Source organism: Diceros bicornis, chromosome 19, assembly GCF_020826845.1.
Source record: "Diceros bicornis minor isolate mBicDic1 chromosome 19, mDicBic1.mat.cur, whole genome shotgun sequence".
Taxonomy (NCBI): Eukaryota; Metazoa; Chordata; class Mammalia; order Perissodactyla; family Rhinocerotidae; genus Diceros; species Diceros bicornis.
The window spans coordinates 52,465,325-52,492,702 of record NC_080758.1 but is presented as its reverse complement, the minus strand read 5'-3'; the positions used below and the strand labels follow the sequence as shown (position 1 = coordinate 52,492,702).

The 27,378-nt window shown below is 41.3% G+C and overlaps 1 protein-coding gene across 3 annotated transcripts in view; it reads right to left on the bottom strand.

The window, feature by feature from the left end:
* The window catches only part of LOC131418750 (ral-GDS-related protein-like), a 122,973-nt gene extending 96,340 nt beyond the window's left edge, over window positions 1–26,633 (bottom strand). The window contains exon 1 of one of the 3 annotated variants that reach the window (XR_009223019.1): window positions 26,322–26,633. The gene's annotated coding sequence lies outside the window, so the exon portion shown is untranslated. Of the gene's footprint in view, window positions 1–4,722; window positions 4,743–16,534; window positions 16,558–26,321 lie in introns of those variants that run through there. The other 2 variants (XR_009223017.1, XR_009223018.1) reach the window with 2 other exon arrangements.
* Between the last annotated feature and the right edge of the window lie 745 nt (window positions 26,634–27,378).

Here is a 27,378-nt window from a genome sequence, read left to right as displayed (position 1 = left end):
GAGCTCCTTAAAGCTGAGACTATCCTTCTTCTTGATGAATAAATGGCAAGCAATAGGATATATTGGGGCACATGAGGAAGCTATTTGGTGTAAAACTAATTGGGCCTGAACCTTTTTTTTTTTTTCCTAAAAGGGGCCTGTAGCCTCTGTTCATCCTTTGTATATCCGCTTTAAGCAATTAACATGTCCCAAAGACAAAAGCAATGTCCTTAAGTTGTAAATGCAACTTCCCCCACATTGGCATTTCCTTAAGGATAAGCATTTCTCCCTAGGCTAGGATTTGATTGCTGTGCTCATCCTGTGACCACCCAACTCGAGACAACAGCCCCGCCCATGGAGACAGCAGACCTGATGCCCACTGTGTCCATCAATCGACGTGCTGACAGGTCAACATCATGACTACTGTAAAAGGGACATTGCAATCACATGTGATACATGGTCTTTGATGGTATATAACCACTCTGTACACCTCACATCTTTGGGCCTCCATTTCTTTGTGAAAGGACTCTCCTGGGCTTTATGACCCTCAAAGTTTGGCTCATCATAAACTCAACCCAATTTTGATTTATGTATTGGTTGGATTATTTGCGTCGACATTCTATTAGTCCTTCCAGTATCTAAACACAGTACCTGACACTTTTGGGGCACTCAGAAAATGTTTGATGAGTGAATAAGTATGTGGGAGACCACACTGACTGGAGCAGAAGGGGCTTTTCAGGGAGTGGTAGAAAATCCACTCACATTCCTACCATAGTGGTTGAGGCTGTGGGCTTTGGACCAGTTTGTCTGGGCACAAATCCCAGTTATTCCACTTTTAACTGGGGAACAGGTGCAAAGTATTTACTCTCTGAGCCTTAGTTTCCTCATCTATAAAATGCGGCTACTGATAACTCTTGTCTCATAGGGTTTTAGTGAGATTTAAATGCATTAACTTATGTAAAGTACTTAGAAGAGCTCCTGGGACATAGTAGGCACTAAAATGTTAGCTACCTTAAGTTATCATTATTGCTCTTATATCTGAGCAATACTCTGGTTTTGAAAAGATGTTTTCATAATATAGGTGATCCTCATTATTTGTGGATTCCGTATTGCACACTTGCCCACTAGCTAAAATGTACTGGCAGCCTCCTAATAAACAAGCACAGGGCTTTCATGTCCATTTGCAGATATGCACAAAGTGGGGAAACATTTGATTCACTGGACGTGCACATTCCCAGCTGAGGGGGAACCAGGTGACGCTCTGCCCTCGTTTCATCCCACACTGTAAACAAGTGTCCCTCTTGCAATCTATTTAGTGCCTCATTTCTTATCTTTTTGTGCCTTGTGTTGATGATTTTGCTGTTTAATATGTCCCCCATGTGTAGTGCTGCAATATTGCCTGGTGTTCCTCAGGGCAGGAGGCTGTGACGTACCTTTACAGAGAAAGTATGTGTGTTGGACAATCTTCTTTCAGACGAGTTACAGTGCTGTTGGTGTGAGTTCAAAGTTAATATATCAACAATATATATTAAATAAGGTGACTTTAAAGAGAAACACACAGAGAACAAGGTTATGTATTGATCAGTTGAATAAATTGTGACTAAGGCTTGCAGCAACCTAACCCTGCATTTCCCATAGGAGCAGTGGGTCATATTCACCGATTCAGTGCTCACAGCGACTTTATAGAATGTCACACTGTGCATAACGAGAACTGACTGTATCTTATGTAATCCTCACGTACTTCTTTATAGTAGGTAGTGTAGGGAACAGGGTGTCCACATTCTACAGGCTATTACAAACCGTATGAGCCAAGTAGAGAATTTAAAATGTCTTGTGCTCAGCATAAGAGCCATGAGATTTTCAGCAAGGAAGATCTATGATGAACTGACGTTTAAGGAACAATTACCTGACAAGAGATTGTAGTATTGAGAGGAAAAAGGAGAACTGAGCTGGAAAGGAGGACCAGCTGTTAAATTCTCCAAGTACTCCCATTGATAGGTGAGGAGATTCGGAGCTAAGGTGCTGATGTGATAAAGGAAAAGTAGCAGCCAAAGGAAGAAATAATGGATTTGGTAACCATATATAGGGTGTAAGTTAGGCTGTGGTTCTCAAAGTGGGGTCCCTGGACCTGCAGCATCAGCATCACCTGGGAACTGGGTAGAAATGCAAATTCTCAGGTGCTGGTGCAGACCTGCTGAACTGGAAACTCTGCGGTGGGGCCCGACAATCTGGGTTTCAACACGGCCTCCAGGTGCTTCTAGTGCCCATCAAGTTTAAGAACCAATGAATTAGAAAAATGATTCCAACACGTCACCATGCCCAGGTAAGCTCCCTGGCAGCGTGGTGGTATTTGTTTAGAGGATAAGATGCATTTTAAATTTTAGGAAAAAGTAGTTCAGCGTCTGTTTCATCATAAGGATTCCAGAGATGCCATTTTAGCTCTCTGCGTTTAGGCTCTTTTTTCCACAATATGTTCTCTTTTAGAGACCCTTTGGTAACTTAGTTACCACTTACCACATGTTCTGAGAGTCCCTTCTTTCTTGAAATCCCCTTTCAGACGTGAAAATATACTTTATTTTTTGTTCACAATCTCTTTTATTTAAAATCTGGATTTCTCTTCCTATAGGATCATGTATGGCACATGCAGCCTTACTGTAAATGTGGAATGCCATTGGTTTGTTCCAAAACCTTAGAATGTTTTAGAATTTAGAACATGATGAAGAGAGAATTTATATGCTTCTGTGTAGGACTCATATTTTTCAGATGTCTAGAGGTATCCCAACTTGCCAGTAATGTGGCCTTAGATTTAGCAGAACTTCAAAATCTGAATATAGTAGAAAATGAATATTAACATATTAACATATTAACATTTACAAAATAAATGATCACAATGTTAACTTACCAATAAGCACTTTCTATATTCTCGGCTCTGAAAGTATCTTGCTTACACAATAAACATGACAAAGTTTCAAAGATGAGCCAATTAACTTTTCAGCAAAAGCTTGACTTGAGTGTATCTTGGCTTCCTTTTTGACAGTTTTAGCCTTAATGTTACAGTATTGTTTTCTTTTTCTAGGAATCAGATAATCTTGTATTTGGTGAACATTTTAATTTTTAATGGCCACTTGTATTTTGTGATATGCATGTGTTCAAACAATCTATAAGAACCAACCAATACCACCCACATATATGATTATACAGGAATGGAAGAGTTTTGGCTGACTTATTGTATATAATTGTTCAGCCAAAGCAGATGGCAGACTCTACCACTTACAATGATTTAGAGGTTTGAAACCGTATTTTTAAATACAAATAATCTCAAAATTGGTAATATATAAAATATAATACTTTGTTAACTAACCAAAAGAGTTAAATTTGTTATCTTTCCTCCATTTATAAGGATACACCCATTATATAGATTCTGTACAAAATTGCAGAGATCACTTTTTTCCTTTTCAAAGTTTATTTTAATTTTTAAAGTGAGAACCTTAGTGTTGGGTAAACTGCTGCACAATTACTGGAAATGCTGAAAGTCTTTTTGAAAAGCGTAGAAGTCTAAAGACAATGAAAAGTACATTTCTCCAATGTCAAGTCCTTTGAGCCTCTGTCTAGTTGTACACTGAAGAGATGCAAGATTAAGTACCAGCACAGGACACAAGGGAACAGGCTGCCAACTTGAGGCCTTCCCACTGACCACAGTGTGCCTGGCAGATGCTTGGAGATTAAATCTGGGCTTTGTCCATGGGTGGGCCCTGAGAGGAGGATTTTGCTTAAATGACCAGAGAATAGACAACATTTTTTCTTGATAATAAGTAATACCATATAAATTTCTTTATAAATTTATGAATAAAATTTAAAAAATATAACCCGTACAGATTCAACTCTTACTGACAAGCCCCGCAGCCTTCTCTAGAAAGCTCAACAGAAAATGTCTCACCTGACTGTGAATTGGTCTTCTCTGAAAGCCAGCCAGCCCTTCACTGATAGCCTTGGATGAGGAAGGCCAGATACAATTCTTTGAAGATGTTTAGCTGAATTCAGAACCAAAAATCCTACCTCCAGTTGGCTCCTCTGTGAGAATGGATGGCCAGCCTTATTTCACAGGCAGGGCAGATGAGGTTTCAGATGAGCGTAAATGCTCTGTTCCCCAGTGATGGAAAAGCTGGATTGTGACTTTGATTCAGAGCTGAGATTTTACAGATAAAGATAGGGTCATAGAGGGAAACAAAGATTTCAGCAAATTGGTTTTTTGTTCTCTACAGTGGGAGTAATTTAACAAGCAGATAGTCTCTCACTCCAACCTCTCTTCCCTGTTCTCTATTTGTAATATCGCTGTAAAAATTCTCTCTATAAAAATTTCGATCTTTTTTCTTTGCAGTCTGTTTATTATCATCTTTACGAATTCTTTGACTTCACCACCTTCTTGGCACCACAACGCTATCCATTGAGATATTATTATAGATTCAGTTTTGCAATTTCATCCTCTTATCTCTATTTCCTCTGCCATTTCTTAGTTTTAGTTCTTATTGTATCTTATGCTTGAAAACATTTGAAGCTTACAAAGTATATCAGTTCCTTATTTTCTCAACTTTTTATTATCTAAGTGCCCTCAACTATCACTTTTTTAAAAAAAGAATTGAAATACATAAGAGAAAAATACACTGTAATAAATTGACCACTTATAAAATTAAGTTCAACCTGAAATCCTTCCCCACTTAACGGAGACGATCTTTTATAATTCACCATGCTTTAGTTTGGGCAGGGTCAGTTTATCAATGATTTTTGGATGTTTTAAAACACATGAGAGAAATACAGTGTAAGGTAAAATTCTTAATCTTGAGAAGTTGTAGAATTTCCTGATGGTTAGGGAAATTAATAGTGGAGAACCTGAATCATATGAAAAGTAGTTGATTAATTAGCACCTGACAGAGTTTGTTAATTTGGTAAGGATGATGATAAGACATATATGTTGAAAAGATAACTTTGCGTATCAGAGGCCACTGGGAAAATTCATAATGTTCTCAAATACTACAAAAAATGACCATTTTTTCATAAAAGATGTCATACATGATGGCACCATATACTTCTCTCAGAAAATTTGCAATGAAGAAAATGAACACTTGAGTCATTTTAATTCTAACAATTTGTTCATGCCTATTATTAGGTTAAAAATTTTAAGAAATAAAGTGGTAAGTGATTTACTTGCTTAATTTCTAACTTATTTTAGGAAAACAACTTTTTCACATTTTTAAAAAATATTTATTTGTATTTATTTTATGCTGAATTTATTCCTGGGCACAAAGCATTTTTTTAAATTAAATAACACCAATTCTTTTAAAACTCTTTCAAAAAGTTGAAGAGGAGAGACTACTTCTAAAGTCATCCTGTGGGGTTAGCATTATCCTGATAGCAGAGCCAAAGATGCTAAGAGAAAATAAAATGACAGGTCTTTGAAACTACAGAAATGGAAAACTACAATAGAATACAATAGAAGAGAAAAGTACAATTTCTATTGTAGAAAACTACAATATCTTTGATGAATATTGATACAAAAATCCTCAATAAAATAGTAACAAATCAAATTCAGCAGCATATTAAAAGGATTATACATCATTTTTAGGTGAGATTTATTCGTAGAATGCAAGGATGTTTCAATATATGAAAATGAATCAATGTAGTAAACCACATTAACAAAATGAAGGAAAAAATAAAAAGATCATCTCGATGGGTGCAGAAAAAGCGTTTGACAAAACTAAACATGCTTTCATGTTAAAACACTAAAAATCCTTCAGGGTTAAAGGAAGCTACTTCAACATAATAAAAGCCATATATAGAAATTCACACAGAACATCATATTCAAGGGTGAAAGACTGAAAGCTTTTCCTCTAAGATCAGGAACATGGCAAGAAAGCCCACATTCACCACTTCTATTCAACATGGTATTAGAAGTTCCAGACAAAGCAATTAGGCAAGAAAAAGAAAGAAATAGCATCCAAATTGGAAAGCAAGAATTAATATTATATTTGTTTACAAATATTATCTTATATGTTGAAACCCCTAAAAATTCCACAAAAAAATTGTTAGAACTAATAAATTCTGCAGAGTACTGGGATACAAAATCAACATGCAAAAATTAGTTGTCCGTCTATACATTAATAATAAGCAATCTGAAAAAGAAATCTACAAACTTTACATTTTTATTTACAATATCATCAAAAAGAGTAGAATACTTAAGAATCAACTTATTCAAAAAGATAAAAGTTTCAATGATGATTTTGCAAAAATAGAAAAATCTGTCCTAAGATGTCTATGGACTCTCAAGGCACTCTGAATAGCCAAAACAATCTAGAAAAAGAAGAAGAAAGTTAGAGAACTCATACTTCCTGATTTCAAAACTTACTACAAAGTAATCAAAACAGTGGGGTACTGGCATAAATACACACAATATACTAATGAAATAGTATAGAGAGCCCAGAAATAAACCTTTGCATATACGGTCAAATGATTTTTGAAAAGGATGCAAAGACCATTCATTGGAGAAAGGATAAGTTTTTCAACAAATGGTGCTGGGAAAACTGGATACCCACATGCAAAAGAATGAGGTTGGATGATTACCTTACACCATATACAAAAATTAAGTCAAAATAGATCAAAGATTTGAATGTTAGAATTGAAGCTATAAAATCCTTAGAAGAAAACACAGGGTAAAATCTTTGTGTCATTGTATCCAAATGCCATTGCCAACAGTGATTTCTCTAATATGACACCAAAGACATAAGCAACAAAAAAAATAACAAATTGGACTTCATCAAAATGCAAAAGTTTTCTGTATCATAAGATACTATCAACAGAGTAAAAGGCCACCCACAGAATGGTTGAGAATATTTGCAAATCACATATCTGATAAGGGATTAATATCTAGAATATATAAAGAACTCCCACAACTCAACAATAAAAAAACAACCCAATTTAAAAATGCACAAAGGACTTGAATAAACATTCCTCCAAAGAAGAAAAAAAATGGCCAGTACACACATGAAAAGATGCTTAACGTCACCAAGTATCAGGAAAATGCAAAATAAAACCACAATGAGATACATCTTCACACCCATTAGGATAGTTACTATCAGAAAATAACATGTTGGCAAGAATGTTGAGAAATTGGAAGCCTTGTGCTCTGATGGTGAGAATATAAAACTGTGGAAAACAGTATGGTAGTTCCTTCAAAAATTAAAAATAGAATTACCATATGATCTAGCAATTCCACTTATGGGTTCTGAAATAATAGAAAATATATTTATTGGTCTCTTCCTCCAGTTCCTGGCACAGAACTCCTAAAACCCTTGTAATTTCCTATATGAAAAGAACACTAGTAGCATCTCTTGTTCTAATGTTTGTCTTTGACTCCATCCCTGACACAGATCTCCTAAAACCCTTGTAATTTCCTAAGTGATAACAACACTAGGAGAATCTTTTGTTCTATTGAGGCAACTCTGGGTGGGCTCCTGGATGGCTCCTGGATGGGGGCTGGTCACCAGACAGACCAAGCCCTGATTAGAAGCTTGGAATATTTAGCCCTACTCCTTATCCTCCAGAGAGGGGAGAGGGGCTGGACACTGAGTTAATAATTGATCATGCCTACATGTGGGATCCTCCATAAGAATCCCAATAGAAGGAGGTTCACAGAGCTTCCAGGTTGCCAATGACAAGGAGTGCCTGGAGAGTGGTGCACCTGGAGATGGCATAAAAGCTCTGTGCCCTTTCTCACATACCTTTCCCTATGAGCCACTTCCATCAGGCTGTTCTTGAATTATATCCTTTTATAATAAACTAGTGATCTAGTAAATGTTTCTCTGAGTATTGTGAGCCACTCTAGAAAATTAATTAAACCCAAGGAGGAGGTTGTGGGAACCTCTGGTTTATAGCCAGTCAGTCAGAAGTACAGGTAACAGCCTGGGCTTCTAACTGGCATCTGAAGTTGAGGTGAGGTAGGGTGGGTGTGCAGTCCTATAGGATTGAGCCCTCAACCTGTGGAATCTGATGTATCTCTGGGTTGACAGAATCAAATTGAGTTGAATTATCTGACGACCAGCTGACATCCTAAGAATTGCTTGTTGGAGGTCTAGGGAACCCTCCCACATGGGAGGAAATGAATCTCAGAACACTATTTATAGGTATACACTCAAAAGAACTCAATGCAGAGGTATAAACACATATAGGTACACCCGTGTTGTTAACAGTGTTATTCAAAATAGCCAGAAGCTGGAAGCAAGCCAGGTGTCCATCAACGCATGAATTGACAAAAAAAATGTGGTGGATACACACAGTGGAATACCATTCACCCTTAAAAAGGAAGGAATTCTGACACATGCTATGACATGGATGAACCTTAAGGACTTTATGCTAAGTGAAATAAAGCCAGCCACAAAAGGAAAAATACTGTATGATTCCACTCATATAAGGTACTTAGAGTAGTCAAATTCATAGGAATAGAAAGGAGAATGGTGGTTCCCAGGGGCAAGAGGGAGAGACAACAGAGAGTTGTTGCTTAATGGGCACAAAGTTTCAGTGCAAGGTGAAAGTAGGTCTGTGGATGGTTGGAGGTTATAAGTACACAATAATGTGAATGTACTGAGTGTCACTGAGCTGTACACTTAAAAATGGTTAAAATGGTGGATTTTATGTTATGCATATTTTATGACCATTTAAAAAAATTAATTATTTTTAACAAATAAACAAACACTAGCTACATGCAATAGCATGGATAAATATCAAAACCATAATGTGGCATAAAAGAAATTATATTCAAAAGGCTATATATTTCATAATTCCATTTATATAAAATCCAAAAAAGAAACAAAACCGAGGTCTGGCTTCCAGTAATGGTGGAGTAGCATGTTGAACTAACACTCTCACAGATAACAATGATAAAATCTGCATAAATTATTATATATGTTTATAGAGAATCATGTATCTATATGTAATACACATATAATAAATGTGTATATGTGTGTATGTATAAATCTCTTCCAAAAGCAAGCAGAACTGAGAGGGAGTCTTCCCTTAAATGATGGGAATTGCACCAGGAGATATTTGCAAGCTTGAGTCTTTTGCCTCAAAGCATTCCAAAATCTGTACATGGTCCAGACAGGGGAAAAACTACAGTTTTACTTGTAATGTTACAGGATGTATTTTGTGGCTGTCAGAGTAGCTGGAAAGTTAGGGGAGAAATTCTGGAAGAGAGGGACCCACAAAGAGGAAAATCTCAAAATATATATGAATGTCTCACCCCCACACACACCAAATTGGCAGATCTTTGAACAACACACATGCAGGGTAGGCTCCAGAGGGCCTAGAGTAAAAACAACAGTTGGAAGATGAAAGAACTGAACGAGGATTTCAGCTATGCTCACTGTAAAGGAGATAGGATTGGAGTTTCAGTCCAGCCAAGTTAACTCTCTGCTAGAAAAACAACAACACTCTTCAAAGGAATACAATAGAATCCAGAGGCTCTTTAACTATCATTCATGGTTTCCAGTACACAATTTTGAAAAATCATGAGACTTGAAGAAATAGGAAAATGTAATCCATATATGAGCAAAAACAGGCAGTAGAAGCTATCCCCCAGTTGTTGCAATTAGCAAACAAGGATAAGAAAATAGCTATTATAAAGATGATCAAGGTGGTAAAGGAAAATATTCTCATAATGAATGAACAGATGTTGAAACTCAGCAGAGAAATGGAAATTACAAAAAAGAACCAAATCAGAAGATGAAATAAAAAAATACTTTCGAGTTTACCAGTAGATGAGAAACAGTAGAAGAAACATGAAGATAGAGCAATAGAAATTATCTAGCCTGAAGAAAAGAATGTAAAAATTTTGAAGAAAAATGAAGAGAGCCTTACAACTTGTGAGATGATTGAGTCCCCAGCAGAGAGGGGAAGGACAGAAAAATTAAATGAGGCAGAAAGGCAAATCAACCAGTAATAACATAACTTTCAAAATTTGGTGGAAAATCTAAAATTTTAGATCCAAGAGGGTCAGGAAACCTAAAAAATAAAATACAAATTACAAACATACCTAGGCATGTGATAGTCAAGCTGCTAAAATCCAAAGATAAAAGGAAAATCTTGAAAGCAGTCAAGGAAATACATATATACATGGGAAGACGTTACATACAGGGAGAAATAATGTGAATGATGGATGATACATTATCAAAAACAAAAGAGACAAATCAATAACAAAATGACATCTTTCAAGTGCAGAATGAAAACCCAAAAGTCAACACAGGATTCTATATTTAGCAGAGCTCACTTTCATAAAGGAAGCAGAAGTCACAATAAGAGACCGCACACCTATTAGATGGCCAAAATAAAAAATAAAATTGCAAATACCAAGTGCTGGTGAGGACTAGGAGCAACTAGAACTGGGAATGCAACATGATAGTTGCATTCGGAAAACAGTTTAGCAGGTTCTTATAAAGTTAAACATACATTTATTACATGACTCAGATATCCCCCTCCTAGAGATTTACTGAAGCAAATTGAAAACTAATATGTAAACAAAAACCTTTGTGTGAATCTTTATAGCCATTTTATTCATAATTGCCAAAAGTTGGAAATAAACTAAATGTCTTTCATCAGGTGAGTGGAGAAAGAAGCTGTGGTGCATCGGGACATTAGAATAGTACTTGGCAATAAAAAGGATAAACTCTTGATTCGCACAACAACATGGATGAATCTTGGAGGCATTTCTCTAAGTGAAGGAAGCCAGATTCAAAAGGCTATCTGGTATATGATTTCATTTATATGACTCTCTAGAAAAGGCAGAATTACAAGGATGGAAAGTGATCAGTGGTTGCCAAGGGATGGAGTGAGGGAAGCAGTTGACTACAAAGAGACAGTATGAGAGAATTTTGGGAGTGAATAAAACAGCTCTGTATGGTACTGTGGAGATGGATACACGACCATAAAGTTGTCAAAACCCATAGAACTGTACACCGCAAAGAGTGAATTTTACTCTGCAAATTTTAAAAATCAATCAGGATGCTGGGGAACTCAGATGGAATGCAGTGACAAATGAATCTCACTGTATTACAAGCACGTGACATAATCACACAGAAGGGGTGGAGATGAAAGGTCCTGACCTAAGTAACTTTGGAAGACAGTGTTTTGATGGGATACTGTAAAACTAAAGTACTGGACACAAACACTGTACACTAGATGATAAATGTGTTTTTCATAAGGGTATGGATTAACAATTCTGAAAGTAGTTGACACATTTGTAAATATATTGTAGATAACTGGAGTTAAGTTTCTCACTGTTGGTAAAAGAAGTTACATATAAACAAAAGGAGAATGCTAGAATAAAATCTGTGGTGCTGGATTGGAGTCGGAAGTATCAGTATGAATCCATGTCTCTTTTAATATATCTATCCAGATAGATAGTTAGATTGATAGATAGATTGATAGATCAATAGATAGATGTGTATACCTGAGTTTATATTCATATATGCATTTCCAAGCTCTGCTGAGTGGGTCTAGAAGCAGTTACACTCTAGTATCAATGAGCACACCTAGCTCCCAGATCTGCGTTTATATCATTCTCCAATAAAAATAACCAGGTTTTCTTGGAGAAGTGGCTAATTCTAGGGCTGGAGATGGAAAATACAAGATGAACCTGGAACATCTTGTAGTGCCAGAATGTAGGAAAGTGCTTTAAAAAAAACACAGAAAATGATGAGATGTGTCAAAAGGAATCAATCTGAAAGACTTCCCAATGGCTCAAGCTGGAAAATTGTGAGCAACAAAATAAATAATGGTAGCATTGGATTACTACCCAGAGAACAAAATAAATATGCATGAGTCTATACTGATATAAAATAGATTAAATAAGAAAGGAAGAAAGAAAGAGAAAAAAAAAAAAGAATGAGAGAAGGAGAGAAAGAAGGAAGGGAGAGGGAGGGGGGGAAATCTTCCTCACAGAATTCCAAATAATAAACGTGGCTGGATAGCATGAAATAGAAAATTGCCACTAGAACACCACAGTAATAATTACTGTGGGCAAGACTGACTGATGAATGCAAAAACTGTGGGTGAACCTTAAAGAAGAGACAGTACATTTGCAGAGCCTCAAAGGATCTCCCTCCAAATACTTAACTTTTTTCTCTTAATTTCTTTAAAAGACCTATGACTATTTAAAGCAAAAATCATAACACTGTATTGTGGGATTTATAACATGGGTAGATGTAAAATTTATGACAACAATAACATAATGGACAGACATAGGTAAATGGAACTGTTCTGTAGCAAGGCTTCTATATTTTACATTGATTAAACTGGTGCACTATTAAGTCTAGGTAGGCTGTGATATGTTAAAGATGCATATTGTAATCTGGACCAACCACTAAAAAGGCAAAGGTGTGTCACTTAAATGCTAATAAAGGAATTAAGCAGCAAAAAAAAAGGGTTTGTACAAGAATGTTCACAGGAGATGACCTGCAAGACGAGCGCACTGCGGGGCAACAACAGAGCGGAATGCCCTCAGCCATGCCAAGGAGCAAATGCTGACACACACATGCTGGGTGAGTCTCATCAACCTCGTGCTGAGGGAGGCAAGTTGGACAGAAAACAAAACACTTGGGATGATTTCAGCCAAGATGAACCTATGATGAAAAAACCAGAACATTGGTTGCCTCGGGGGAAAGATAAAATTGCCTGGGAAGGAACAGGAAGGCGTTTTCTGGGGGTGATGGAACTATTTTATTCTTAAAGGGGTGAAGGTTATATGGACATGTTTATTTGCCAAAACTGTACAGTTGAGAGTTGTGCCTTTCAGTGTGCGTACATCTTACCCCCCCCACACACACACAAAGGACTAAAAGAATAATAAAGTGAGGTGGGACTGGGATGGAATGTGGATGAAACAAAATTGGCAGACAATTAGTAGTTGTTGAAGCTGGGTGAGGGGCCTACTATGCTATTTTGTTTATTTTGTATATTGTTTAAATTGTTCTGTAATAAAACACTTATATAAGAAGACAAACTCGATATACAGTGTTTGCTGGTAAGATATCAGTTACCTTTTGGGAGGAAGGAGGGAGAAACGGATTGTTGGCGCCTGAGTGAAGCTGGTGCTAGTTCTTGGTCACACAAGTGTGTTCACTTTGTAATAATTCTTTGAGGTTTACATGGATGACTTCTGCATATATTTCTGTACTCATGTTATACATCAATAAACATTTTAAATCCTGCATATTTGCGCAAAGATCCTAACTCAATATCTCAGAACAACAGCAGTGTTTTGTTTTAAAGTGGAACACGTTCACTCATGACATCATCAGATGGATTTTAATACTTTCAAGTATCTATTAATGCCCTCATCCTTGCGTGTCCCCCTGGGTCTTTCCATTTTTGCCTCAATTTGGCAAGTGTCATGGCTTTGAGTTTTTATGATGGGTATGGGCCCTTAGGGTGTGCGAGGTCAAAGGGAAGGATCTCTGCAGCGACCTTGACCACGGGAACCAGAGGGAGGACCATGGCAACCTGGAGGGATGGAGGGGATGGTAGGACAGGTGGCCTTAAAAAGGCAAATTCCAGAATCCCAGGCACTCAGTATTTCCATTTTAGATATAGAATTTACGCTTCAAATACTGGCCAGGAAATTTCCACGAGGGCTGCAAGCATCTTCAGCAATAGCCAGGCTGGTGAGCCCCACCCCTACCTGAGTGCCGGCCTCAAGGGATGCAGCCCAACCACACTGCGCATACTCTGGGGGGTGGGCAGGGCATGGAGAGTGGTCATGGTATAGAGAAGAGGAGGGGTAGAGAGTGGGGTGGAGAAGCAGAGGGATGGAGACCAGGGGCGAGGGGACAAGGTGGGAGTTGGGGCCCCTAGCTGTGTATGCTGGGAGCTTTTGTCTCTTAACCGCTACCGGCTGGGAGCTTGCAGGACGGCCAGACTACAAATCCCAGAAGGCTGTGGGCATGGGGCGGTGCCTAACCCTGGGGGGAGGAGCAGGGTGGTGTGCGCTTGGCCGAGGGCCAAACTGCCCTTGACTCAGGACTCTGGTCCTGCACCCGCTGCATGTGGACTGAATCCCGGAGGGATGCCACGGGATGAGCGGGACCAGGGAGTTAGGAGGATGTGGCGGCTGCATGGGCAGCCGAGGTTCTGCAGCGTGCAACTGGTTTTGTCCAAAATAGAAGTTGGACTCGTGCCTCTTCCACACCGCCTCCCTCCGTTGCTTGATTCCTCCTCCCACCTGCATGTCTGTGGGTCTTTCCACAGCCTCCTACCAAGTCCAGGGCCAGGTGCTTCTCTAAAATGCTTATGGGAACTGGTTTGACATCCCAGAAACTTTCCACTTTGCCTGCTGCCCTCTGCCTTCTCTAGCCAAAGTGCCATCCTTTCATCAGCTTTTGAGAGAGATTCCCCCTTGTGGCCCCTCTTGCAAGTACAACTTAAGAGCTTGGCTGGGTGGTAACATTGGCTGTTGCTTGTCTTTTTCGCAGGTGTGGAAGTTAAGGTATCTGTGAGGTTAATCACTGGTTTCCCCAGGATCCGCTAAGAGCAGAGGAGAACAACCCAATTCCCAGGTAAGTATCTATTAGGCTATTTTCACCAACACATTCCAGTGCAGTGGCCTCCAAAACAGCAACCTTAAGATGAGAAAAGCTTAAGCATTTTGCCCTTTAGATTGATCACCTAATCTCAGCTCAGGCCTGAGTGGCCAGTCTCTCAGGGACAGGGGTGGTGACTCTGATCCCTCAGGAAGAGACCGGTGGTCCAGCTTTGGGAGAGGGATGTTCATGGTAGACAGCACCTGGGCAGCATTTGAAACCCGTCAGCTTTAACATCTCTGCTTTGGATTCAGGCAAGGTTCCCAGATAAACACGCCTAGGGATAGTCAGATGTACCGTATTCTTTAAAAATTGATTACAGCAGTGAAAGGAACAGAGCATAAAATATCCTGCTTATTTGCAAAAGATAAAATGCAAGCAAGACCTGCCTGTTAATTTTTTTCTGCTCATTCTCTTGCCTGTACTGTACGTTTGAATGCAGAAAAATAACCTTGAATTGCCAAATTCTCTTTTCCTGAGATTGGTAAATTAAATGTCTTATTGAAACCTGTGGAGGAATGGTTAGCAGCTTTCATGATTTATGTCGTCCCTAAAAATCTGGGCGTTGATCTACACGAAAAAAAGTCCCAGTTATATTACACATCCCAATAGGTTACATTTCCGATGCCTGAATGTGGGATATTATCAAAACAACTGAAAAACCTGGTCATGGAAACTGGACCCTGTCACTTTGTCAAGAATTTGCCTCTGTATGAATTAATGACACATGAATTCTTTAACATTTTTGTAAAGAAAGAATGAGAAAGTGTGTAGTGTCTCTGAATGTGGCAAGATAGAGAAGTCTCGTTAGACCACATCCTCGGGTGCTTCTCTCGTGTTCAATAGGCCCAGGTGATAGTCCGTGTAGTCAGGTGCAGTGCCGCTCCCCCAGGCCCCAGTGTTCCATCCTACTCTGGCCTGTGCCCTCTTCAGGGGGTTCTGATGACACTGGTCCACAAGTGTTGGAAGGAGACATTGTAACATGAGGATATTCATCATCTTAAAACAAAGATTAATGGAGAGGAAAGTCTCAGGGTGTGTGTGCTCTGATGCACTGCTGTTGGGGTGTGGCCGCAGTGACAACTGTGCTCCCAGCAGTCCCCACAATGGCTGTCTCAGACGTTTGATCTCCTGGCACAACCACAGCAGCTGTTGACAGAGCTGGGCTTTCGTCGTGGTTCAATGTCTTCCATCAGATTTTGTCACTCTGACCCTCCTCTGCTTGCCCCATTCCCACTCTTATCTGCTGCATTGATTGCTTTGTAGTTGTTCCCTAGGAGCCACTGTGTGTAACTCTGTTTCACAGTGTCTTTAGGGATCCACCCTCACTACACGAGTCACTGTACAACAGCCCCTTATCCTGGTGTAGCCCGTGTTCATCGTCTCCAGTGGAGCTGTGAAGAGCCCTGCTTAGTCGGAGCTCCTCTCATTCTCATGCTGCTGGGGCTGCTTACGAAGCTGGGCATCTCGTCTTTGGTCATTAACATTATTCTTTTCATCGATTTTCTGAAGTCGGAGATGACTTTGTTAATAATGTGACACTGACTGTCACAGACACTTTTATGTATCTTCCCCAACAGCTCTGTGAAGTAGGCTTGTGATCCCCATTTTACAGGGGGGGACACTGAGGCTCAGAGAGGTTGAGTAGCTTCCTTCACTTCACACAATTTCTTGGTACATTTTGAGTCTCCACCTGGAACTCGGCCTCTCAGGTGTGTGCACTTAGCTGGTGTTCCACTTTGCGCCTCTCTGCCAGCCTCTCCAAAGGCACACGCCCCATCCTGAGTCCATTGTCTGCTTGATGGCAGTCACCCTGCACAAATCGGCCCCATGCGGGGAGTGGACTAGTCGGGCATGGTCCTCCAGCTTACCCTGGGCAGGTTCTAGGTTTATTGCGAGAGCTGGAGCAGTGGAAGATACTGACCATCACTCACCTGAAAGGTTTGTTATGGAGAAATACTCCACTGACTTTTTGCAGGTGTCATGTCTTCTTTGTCTGCATTGCTCCTCTGGGCTTTCTCCTACAGTCCGTGCTGTGCAGTAACATACAGTACAGAGACTGGTGAACATAATAGTATTGCCCTGCACCAAACGGTCACATTACTCATTTTTCTAATTATGAAAGAAATACATACTGTAAAAAAAAGTCAAATTACCCAGATGTATGTAGAGTAAAGTGAAACCTACCCCATCCATCCCTTTCCCTGCTAACTCACTCCCCTACTCAGAAGGAACTATTGTTAAGAGGTTGCAGCTTATTCTTCTGGACATTTCCTATGAATTTATAAATACACATAAAGTTTTTTTTTAACATAAATGACATAACTACATCATTTTGCAATTTGCTGTTTCCCAAATCGTATATCATAGACGTCTCTCCTTATCAGTGCTCGCCACTCTAACTTAGCGTTTTAGAAGTTTTAGAGGTACTCCAAAGAACAGGAATACCATGATCTGTTTATTTCTTCTTTGATAGAGATGGGATTTACGTCCAGTTTCACTAATGAAATGATGCAGTAAGATCCTTGTATGGAGTTTATTACACTGCTATTCAACTTCTCAATTTGCCTTGTTTCCACTTGGTCAGAGACTATGATATATTTTTAACAATTTTATGGGAATTATTATTGTTATTATTATTATTTTTGTGTGTGTGTGAGGAAGATCAGCCCTGAGGTAACATCCATGCCAATCCTCCTCTTTTTGCCTAGGCAGACAGGCTCTGAGTTAACATCTGTTGCCAATCCTGCTCCTTTTTTTCCCCCAAGCCCCAGTAAATAGTTGTACGTCATAATTGCACATCCTTCTAGTTGCTGTATGTGGGATGTGGCCTCACCATGGCCGGAGAAGCGGGGTGTTAGTGCCAGATATGAACCCGGGCCACCAGTAGTGGAGCACTTAACCACTAAGCCACGGAGAATTATTTTATAGGGAATTTAATTTTATCACTGAATATAGACATTTATGGGGAAACTGGACTTTAAGGACATCCATCTCAGTATTCTGGAGAAAAATCATGAAACTTCGAAGGTATGAGGCTTGCTCCATCACAATCTAACAAGTCATGTTAACAATTTAAAGTTGAATGTTTGAATAGCCTCTACTCTCTTTGTTCAGAAGAAGAATGACTTTTGCTTGTCTAGAAAACTTCTTACTCCAGGGGCTCTCAGTTGTGCTTCAGAGAGGGTAAGATTTTGGTGTTGTATCTGTTTCTCTTCAGCTGTAGGCTGCATCTTCTAAAGATCATAGACTTGAACATGGTCCAATAAATGTATATGATTTGGGTCAAAAATTCAAAGTAATGAACCCAAGATAGGAATCCATAACTTTGGTTCTTAATAAAGAATTTCCTTTGATATTCTCAAGTCTCTGTGATTACTAGTAAAAACTCACCTATGGGTGAAGAGATGTGGTTCTCCTGGCAATGTCTGGCTTGAACATCCATAGTTAAGGCTGCCACATCCGTAGATAGATTAGACTTGACCTCTTGACGACCTCTTCCCTTGGTCTTTGACCTTGGAAAAATAAGAATTTAAAAAAGCTGCTGTGGGCCGGCCCTGTGGCCTAGCGATTAAGTGCGCGCGCTCCGCTGCTGGCGGCCCGGGTTCGCATCCCGGGCGCGCACCGACGCACCGCTTCTCCGGCCATGCTGAGGCTGCGTGCCACATACAGCAACTGGAAGGATGTGCAGCTATGACATACAACTACCTACTGGGGCTTTAAGGAGAAAAAAATAAATAAATAAAATCTAAAAATAAAATAAAATAAAATAAAAAAGCTGCTGTTATTAACACTCAATGCTAGAAATGCCCATTAAAGAGTGAGTTTGATTTGGTAAACCAAAGGGAGTATAAGCAGAACAAAGTCTGTAATATCTGTAAAATTTCAAAAGATTCTAATTTTTTTAAATATAACTCTATTTTTGCCACAGTGCAAACTGTGTATATATGAATGAAATATCCCTCTGTCCATTTCTTAAGTTGTTCCATTGACTTGATGGATTTATCCTCTAATCCGGATTCTAAGTGTGAAAGAACATCTTGGTCCTTCAAAGAAAAGAAGCCATTGAAATTTCATTTTCTTTTAGCTCGCCATCCTACAGGTTTGAGGAATAAATTATCATTTAATGGTACAATGATTCCAAAATCTAATTGTTAATTAGAGGGGTGTAAGGGATGATTGAATGGTGGTTCATCCCCATGGTCAAGGGTATTGTACACGTGGACGTGTAAACACGATTCAGGAAGCTGCTTCAGCCCTGTGACATCCCTGAGAACCACAGTGCTGGAGGATCTAGGCACACAGCCATCTGCCTCGATCTCCTGGGTTACATGTAGATCCAGGGGTCTTGAGAGTGGTGTCAGAGCAGCTAGCTTTTATCTATTTCTCCCTTTCCTTCTCTCCAGCTTATCTCAAACAGTCCTATCATATTTTAAAGGCCAATTGTAGTTATTTACATGAGCTGCTTGTTCATTATTGCAGAGTAATAATCAGGCATACCATTAAATATCATTTAATCTACCTAATTAAATTTGTTGTACCTTTTGATTGATTAGAACACTAAAGTTAGTTCAGAGTTTGATATTCACCAAATGTGTTAATCTTCTTACAACTTCCATGTGCCCCAGTCCTCTGAGAAGTGTATCTTTGGCCCATCACAAGATTTTAATGATTCAAATCATCATAAATTAAGATAATGTATTGTCTTTTGGATGATCGGGAGGCATATGGGTCCATTTTGGAAATATGCCCATCTGTCTTTGCTCCCCATGGGAAGTTTCTGGTCACTAGGTCTCCAGGTGGCTTGCACAAGCCCTAGGTCTATAAAGCTTGGTGCCTCTCCTTCTAATTGAGGTAGAAATAAAAGAGGTCAGAGACACTTATTAAAGTTTTGGTTGCATGAAGTCTTCTATGAGGACCATCCATGCATATTGTTCTGGATAGCTCTCTGTTCCTAAGACTACTAGTTACTTTAAGGGCTTGTCAGGAACTGTGAATGGTCTGATATTTTACCTTACCTGCAAACGAATAAGTTAGCTACCATGGTCTTACAGATGCTGGCAAAAGACACGAGACCCATGGGTCAGAGACACAAGACTTAATGACACAGCAATGGCAGTGGCCAGAGTATCAACATTTGCACTGGTTCACTAAATCCCACTTCCTACAGGATGATACACAGTGGGCCAGGAAACATGCAGAGGGTTGCAAGAACTCAGAGCTTAAGGAACTCAAATCTTCAATAACAGGCAGGAAGTCTGCTGACCTTTGGCCTGGGGAGGGGTGTTATTTTTATTATACTGGGGAGTAAGCAAGCCTGCCCTTTGCTCCAGAGGAGGCCACTATTTCTATCTTCCAAGGTTGTCAGCTCTACACACATTCTTGAAAAGATAACCTGGTTTTACTGGCTTTCAAAGATAAGCTTGAATGAGACTTCATCATCATTCTGTTCTTCTGTTACCTTTATTGAGATTGTGCAAATATGCTCTTTTCTCTGTAAAGTTCACTAACTTTATTCATACATAAGGGATGCTTTTGGTTTTATTTATTAAGTTAAAATTTTCTTATTAGAGCAAATGAGGAAACTATTATGGGTTGGATCTGAAGGTATGCTTTTCCAGGAAAAATGTGAAAGATCGGTTCTCACAGAACTTTGCCACAAGGAGTTGATATCAACTTAAATGATTTTAATTTGAATACTGTTTTGTACAACTTTCTTCCATCTTACTTCATCCTCTCTGCTTCCTGTAACTCCCCTATGGGAATGGGGCAGTTTCAGGGATTCACTGAACTCATTTACAATATTAAAATGGTTTTTTCTGTTGTGTGTGTGTGTTTTTTTTTTTTATTGAGGTAAAGTTAACATACAACATTAAATTAGTTTCAGCGGTATAACATAATGATTCAATGTTTGTATAAATGTTGAAATGATCACCACAATAAGTCCAGTTAACATCTATCCCCATACATAGTTACAAATTTTTTTCTCTTGTGATGAGGACACGGCCTATTTCAAGGTGCAGAAGAATCAACGATGGTGTCATACTTTTCCATATACAGCTTGATGAATTTGGACATAAGTATACACCCTTGAGACTGTCACCATCATCAAGGTCACAAACATATCCATCACCTCCCAAAGTTTTCTCTCACCTCCTTTATTACTATTATTGTGTGGTAAGAACTCTTAATATCTACACTATTAGCAAATGTGATGTATGCAACACAGTCTTGTTAGCTGTAAGCACTATGCCATATCCTAGATCTCCAGAACTTATTTATCTTGATTACTGAAACTCTGTATCCTTTGACCATCAGCTCCCCATTTCTCCATCCCCTCAACCCCTGGCAACCACCATTCTAACCTCTGCTTGTATGAGTGTGACTATTTAAGATTCCACATATAAGTGAGTATTTGCCTTTCTCTGTCTGCCTTATTTCGCTTAGCATAATGTCTTCTAGGTCCATCAATGTTGTCAAAAGTGGTAGGATCTCCTTCTTTTTTCAAGGTTGACTAATATTCCATTTCTTTATCCATTCATCCATCAGTGACACTTAGATTACTTCCATATCTTAGCTATTGTGAATTAGCTACAATGAACATTAGAGTGCAGGTATTTCTTTGAGACCTTGAGTTCAATCCTGTGGGCATATACCAGAAGTGGGATTGCTGGATCATATGTTAGTTTTCATTTTTGGAGGAACCTCCATACTGTTTTCCATAATGGCTGTACTGGTTTACATTCCCACAAGGGTTCCTTTTCTCCACATCCTCACCAACATTTGCCATCTTTAGTTTTTTTGATAGTGGCCATCTTAACAGGTGTGAAGTGATAGCTCATTGTGGTTTTGATTTGCATTCCCTGATAATTAGTGATGCTGAACACCTTTTCATACACCTGTTGGCCACTTGTATGTCTTCATTAGAAAAAGTCTACTCGGGTCCCTTGCCCGTTTTTTAAATTGATTTGTCTTCTTGTTATTGAGCCAACACAAAAAAAGAGAACAAAATTTCCAGGCATTATGGATGTTTCCCAGTTGATGCAGATGGTTTTATATTTACAGTGGTACCAAAAGATCATGTTTCATGCTTTTTATTCAGCTTGTTATAACACCAGCAGTAGCTGCGGCATGGCAGATAATTGGGATCTTCTGGGTTTGGAGGTTTACAACATAAATGAGTGGTAATGAATTTTTTATTATTCCAAGGAAATTATTGAGATCATAGTCCATGGAATCCAAGATTGATAGGTGTAGGAGGAAATTAAGGTGAGGATCGGTGATCTAGCATTACTTCTGATCATGAGGCACAGGTATCTACTGTATGAGTGTTTGAATAAAAATATTAGAGATCAGGAATTTGTGGTGGGTGAATATGTTTTCTGAATTATTTACTTTTGAACGTAACCATTTGGATTATGTGAACATCTGGGATATGGGAGTAAGTCGCTAACAGGGGGTGGTTGATAATGTCACTATTGATTTAACTTCTATGAACACCAAGTGGTCAATGGATTAAGCAAATGAGTAGTCAGAAAACACAGAAATGGTAGGATTTGGGAACTAGTAAAGGACTGGGGACCGATTGTCCTGAGAGGGAGTGCCAGGACTTATGAGGTTGAGAGTGACAAGGACAAGAAGTGAATAGAAACACACTCAAACAAGGAGGGGGTTTTAACAGGATGGAGGGGGAGAAATGATCTGGAGTAGCCTTGAGTTTTGACCTTGAGCTTTCTGTTCTTGATGCAAATCTGCCTGATGACATCCCAGGACACAGGTCAGATCTATCCCCAGGGGATCGAGGGAGGGTGGAAGTACAAAACAGCCAGGATAATTGTCCTAAAAAGGCAGGCTTCCTTTATCATTTGACCCAATTTCATGATTTATTTTTGTAGGGTAAGAGGAAAAGAAAGATGATAGCCAAGTCTTCACAGAGGAAGCAGCATAACTGTGGGAACCAGTCCAAACCAAAGCCTGGTTTAAACATCTCCATCCCTTTGAGGATGTCTAGTGACATATTCAAGAGGCCAGTTACTAGAATTCCATCCCATCCTGGCAATGAAGGGTCTCTGGGAGGACACCTTGGATGAGCCCCACCAGGTCTGCTGGCCCAAGAGACCACAAGGACTCAAGGCCTGCAGAAGTGCAGGACAACTAGTAAATCCTTTCAATCTTGCCAAAGCGTTGGAAACACTTGCACCTAGTCATACAGGTGAATCCCTGCCAGGTGTGCTCGCAGGTGGTCTACACTCTAGGTCCCATGCCCACTCCTGCCGGTCTTCAGATTTGGCAGAGATGATTCCAGGAGCTGATCTGGGCATTCCACAGTTCCACTGCCAACAATTTCTGGCGACTGAGGAAGGTATCAGGAAGGAGGAAAGGGCAGTGAAGAGAACAGGAGAGAGACTGGTGATAGCACTGATGGCGGACAGACTTGCTAGCGAGGGAGAGAAAGTGAGGGGCCAAGAAGGCCGTCTTGACAGCAGACAAAATGGAGCAGGCACCTCAGTGAGGTCTCTTGGCAGCGTCCCTAATGTTTCCTTGCTTTGAGCTCCTGAAACTTTGAAATATACCAATATGTTTCTTTTATTAAACTCTGCTGCGTGACAGAAAATATAGACAGCGGTTTCTTTCTGAGGTGAGAGGTTGAGTTTCAAGTGAGGAGAGAAAGATCTTCCTTTTTCATGCTGTTCTCTCATTTTCCTTTACTATGTATGTTATTTATTTGTACTTTCAAGTCAGCAGCGAGTTATCAACGTCACGGGATGATTCAGTTTTGCCCCATACAGTCACAGTAAAACCTACTTAAAGTGGATTATTCTTTTTGTGTAATATTCCAATAGATTCCAAAATATTATTTCAAAAGCACTTCGATGTCTATGTTCTCAAATTAGATATTTACTTTTGGTCTCCATTTTTGTGTTCCTTCTTGCATGCTACTTCAGAGTTGCATCTAAGGAAATACCAGATGTCCCTCAGTTTTTTAGATCCATATGTGTTGGAAATTTGATTCATGAAGATGGACATGGCAGCTGGGGGATCATGCTATTATCAAAAGAGACCATTTCGACATCAGTAATCTGACAAGAACTCACTGCTTGTTGAGATTTAATTGACTAGTTGAGGGATCAAGCTTTCGCTATTGGCACTTCTCTTTCTCTTTGGAGGCGAAGTATTGCCTTCCCAGTCTTTCCATTACCAAACCACTTTCCTGGGTGGCTGTGCCATGTCAGGAAGGGCCTGGGATGCCGGGAACCAGGAGTCATCCTCAGTTTCTAGCTGTCCTAAGAAGGCTTCCCTGGCAGAGTCCAGCCTGTGTGTCTGGGTGACACTTGCAGCCATCAGACAGGAGGCGATAACTCACAAGTGCCAAGTGATTCATCTGGCCCTTGTCTTACATGGTGTTTCCAAGGGATGAGGTTCAAAATGCCACTTGGTAACCCTTTGAAAGCCCTTGTCGTGGGGTGGGTTCTCAGTGTGAGCTCAGAGCAGTATCTATTCACCACCAGATGGGAAGCATTTCAGTATTTTAATTGGTAAGGCTGTGTTCATACATGACCATGGATCATCAGTTCTGTGGCATTTCCTGCTGGACCACCCCACACCCTTGTCATGCCTCATTTTTCAAAGCTCCAAACAGGTTCACATCCCATCGGGTGGTTGTAATGTAACCACAGCACAAGACTGGGGAAAAAAACACAACCACCCAGGAGTGACACACTTTAATGGCTCGGGCCCAATTGCCCCATTTGGACAAGTTGGCAACATCAACACTGAGTGTGTAAACTGGAGGACTGTCCAAGACCGTGGACCTCAGAATGACACGGCCTCAAATCTCACCTTGGACAGCAAGGGACAGTGTGGGGTCACTCACTGGTCAGGATTATGGTCCCTTATCCTGGCATAGTAGAGCTCACCCGGGCTCCATCAGGCCAAGCCAGGGAGGAGGCTGGGAGCCTTCTAGGGAATTTCTGCCCTAAAGTGAATTGCATACGGAAGACAGGTGTGCTGGAAATCCTGGTTCACAGAAAGCGGTCGTGTTTATGGAATGAGGCCCAGTGGTAGCCTTAAAGCTGCATCACAAATCTTTCCCATTGGATACAAAACAAGCAGGAAACAGAATTCAGAGTCCTGGACAAGGATCCCAGCAGGATTCAATTCTAGGTCAGTAGTGAACACGGAGGCACTAGAGGGGTCTCAGGAGGGAAAGTCCTGTCTGCCTTTAGTCCATTTGCAAATCACCTTTTCGGGCCTTGTCCTCTCCAAGTGCATGTTTTGATCTTTTTACATTGTTTTCCCAGCTTAGAGCTGATGCAATTCCAGAGATTGAACTAGAAAACTACAAGTTCCTAAAATTTGGTCAAAAGAAACCTCAACAAGAGAAGCAGAAAACATTCCCTCTTCCTCCAGAATGTAGAAAGGCACCCCCTGCCTATGGCACGACCTGGTCCTGGGTAGTGCTGTTTTCAAGACACCCACATTTCAGTGGTTGTTGCTTTGCCTTTGAAAGTACCATCAACCTTTAAATCCCAAGAGAACGGGCGGGGGGCCGTGTCTGCCCCTGGAGCAGCTGAATGATACTGAAATGAACTTGTCCTGGGAGTTAGGGGGAATTGGGAGTGATGTCACTAGCCAAAAAAGGGGCTGGCCCTTCTCCCTTCTCCCACATAAAATAAGCTGATGACCCAGAAGAGTTCTTGATTCAAGGAGAAATGTGAGATTCTGTGTCTCACTCACATGCCTACAGAAAGCGACAGAACCACACCACAACTCCCAAGCTATAAAGGGAACAGGACTTTAATATAATATTCAAATATGTCATTTATTATTTACAACAAATAACTACTGGCCCTCCCCAATGGGTGAGTAGGTGCATGAGGTAGAGATGTCAGGGAGCTGGGATGGGGTCGTCCCTTCTCTCTTGGGCTTCAGGGGACCCCAGGAATCAGCTTACAATGCTCCCCTTCCCATCAAGTGGGAGGAGCTGGCCTGGTGCATCGCAAGCATCCCAACTGTGTCCCTGCTGCTGAGGATGGGGCTGTGATCAGCCACTGGTACGGGGTTCGGCGTTGGGGCCTGGGGGCTGAGTAGAAGAGTCGGGTTATCTTCTGCGGCCTCCCTCTGAATCATGGCCCCCCACCCTGTCCCCACTGCACTGGGTGCTTCAGACCCTGTGCTCAGTGCTGTCAGCCACCAGTACCCCATTCGTCCCTGCCACGTGAGCGATCATTTAGTATCACCTATTTCACAGAGGGGGAAACGGAGTCTCAGGAAGCTGAAGAGAGTCACCCCAGTCGCAGGACTGGTCAATAGTGGAGCTGGGATCCCAGTGCCAGCTATCCAACTCCCCAAGGCCACGCTTAGCCCGAAGCCTTACTGAACCCCCAGGAGTCAGTCACCCCGGCCCAGACACTCACTCACCCCAGACCTTGATGATGGCCGGTTCTTCTTGGCCTTGCGTATTTTGCAGGCCAACTAGGTCTAGGGTTCTGGCTGGCAGGACAGGTTGTAGCTACAGGACAGAGAGGCATCTGTGAGCCTACCAGGAACCACACCTCAGGTGTCGCCCCACTGCCTGCCCAGCAGCTGGAGTCTGGGTGTCCCAGATGTCGCCATGTAATAAGGCCGGGGGATGAGTGGGGGACCATGGAGACAGGCTCTCTGGACTGGCCAACAGGGAGAGTCCACCCCTGCCCTCACCCAACTCCTGCCCAGCCTCACCTCTCATTCTCGTTGAGCAACTCCATGTCTTGGAACCAGGCCGCAAATCGCTCCCTCGGGTTCTAGGTTGTAATTCTTGGCAGCCTCCTGGAGCAGCAGGATCTTCCTCATGACTCGGTATTCCTGGGACCAGAGGGAAGGAGAGGATGCACACAGGGCCTGGGTGGGGGATGCTGCAGGGGTCTTGTTGGAGGTGAGGAGTGGGGCAGGGGACCAGTCCTGGAAACCATCCTTCCCTCCAGTTCCATCCAGGATCTACCAGTTCTCAGAATGGGAATAATCAGCCCCTCCTCCAGGAAGATATCCTTGATGCCATCCTCCCCTCAACCCACCCGCCAATTGGATGGGTCTCCCACTGCTCTGTTATCAAACTCTTCCACACAATGTAAGATACAGGAGGTGAAGCCAGGCACTGTTCTGCCCAGAAGGTCTCTGATTTCCATCTCCTTCTCCTCCCCTGCAGGGAGTGCCACAGCTGCTCCTCAGTCCTCTTCTCAAGGTTGATCTCATTCCCCTGGAAGGTAGACAGCCAGAGTCCATCAGACAAAGCCCCCTAGCCTGACTACCCCCTATGCCCACCCCTTCTCGTGTTGCACTATTGCCAGGTCCCCAGAGGGGGCCAGGCATGCAGAGAAAACAGGACTTGTACCTAGGCCGGGCTCTGGGCTCCAGATTAGGAGGACATGGGAGTGAGACTGAGGTACCTGGCAGCACAACTCTCTCTGATGACAGACTTGGAGGCTGAGGCCTCAGGCAGAGGGGACTGCTCAGCAACTTATGTGCTGCCTGAGTTGGGGGCGCCCGACTTCTCTGTCCCTCCATGGGCAGCATAGGAGTTAGAGGCTGAGTCCAGCTCAGATAAAACCTCACGCAGCTGTGCCATCAGGCAGCTCTGAGCTTCCCCAGCCTGGGGAACTGGAACGGGTGTCTCTGGCAGAGCCTCTTTACACTCATCCCTAAGATGGGCCTGATGCCCCAGCTCCCAGGAGCAGCTGCGAGGCTCTCATGAGAGTAGATGTGCCAAGTGCTGAGAACTCAGAGCTCAGTTTGGGGGCTC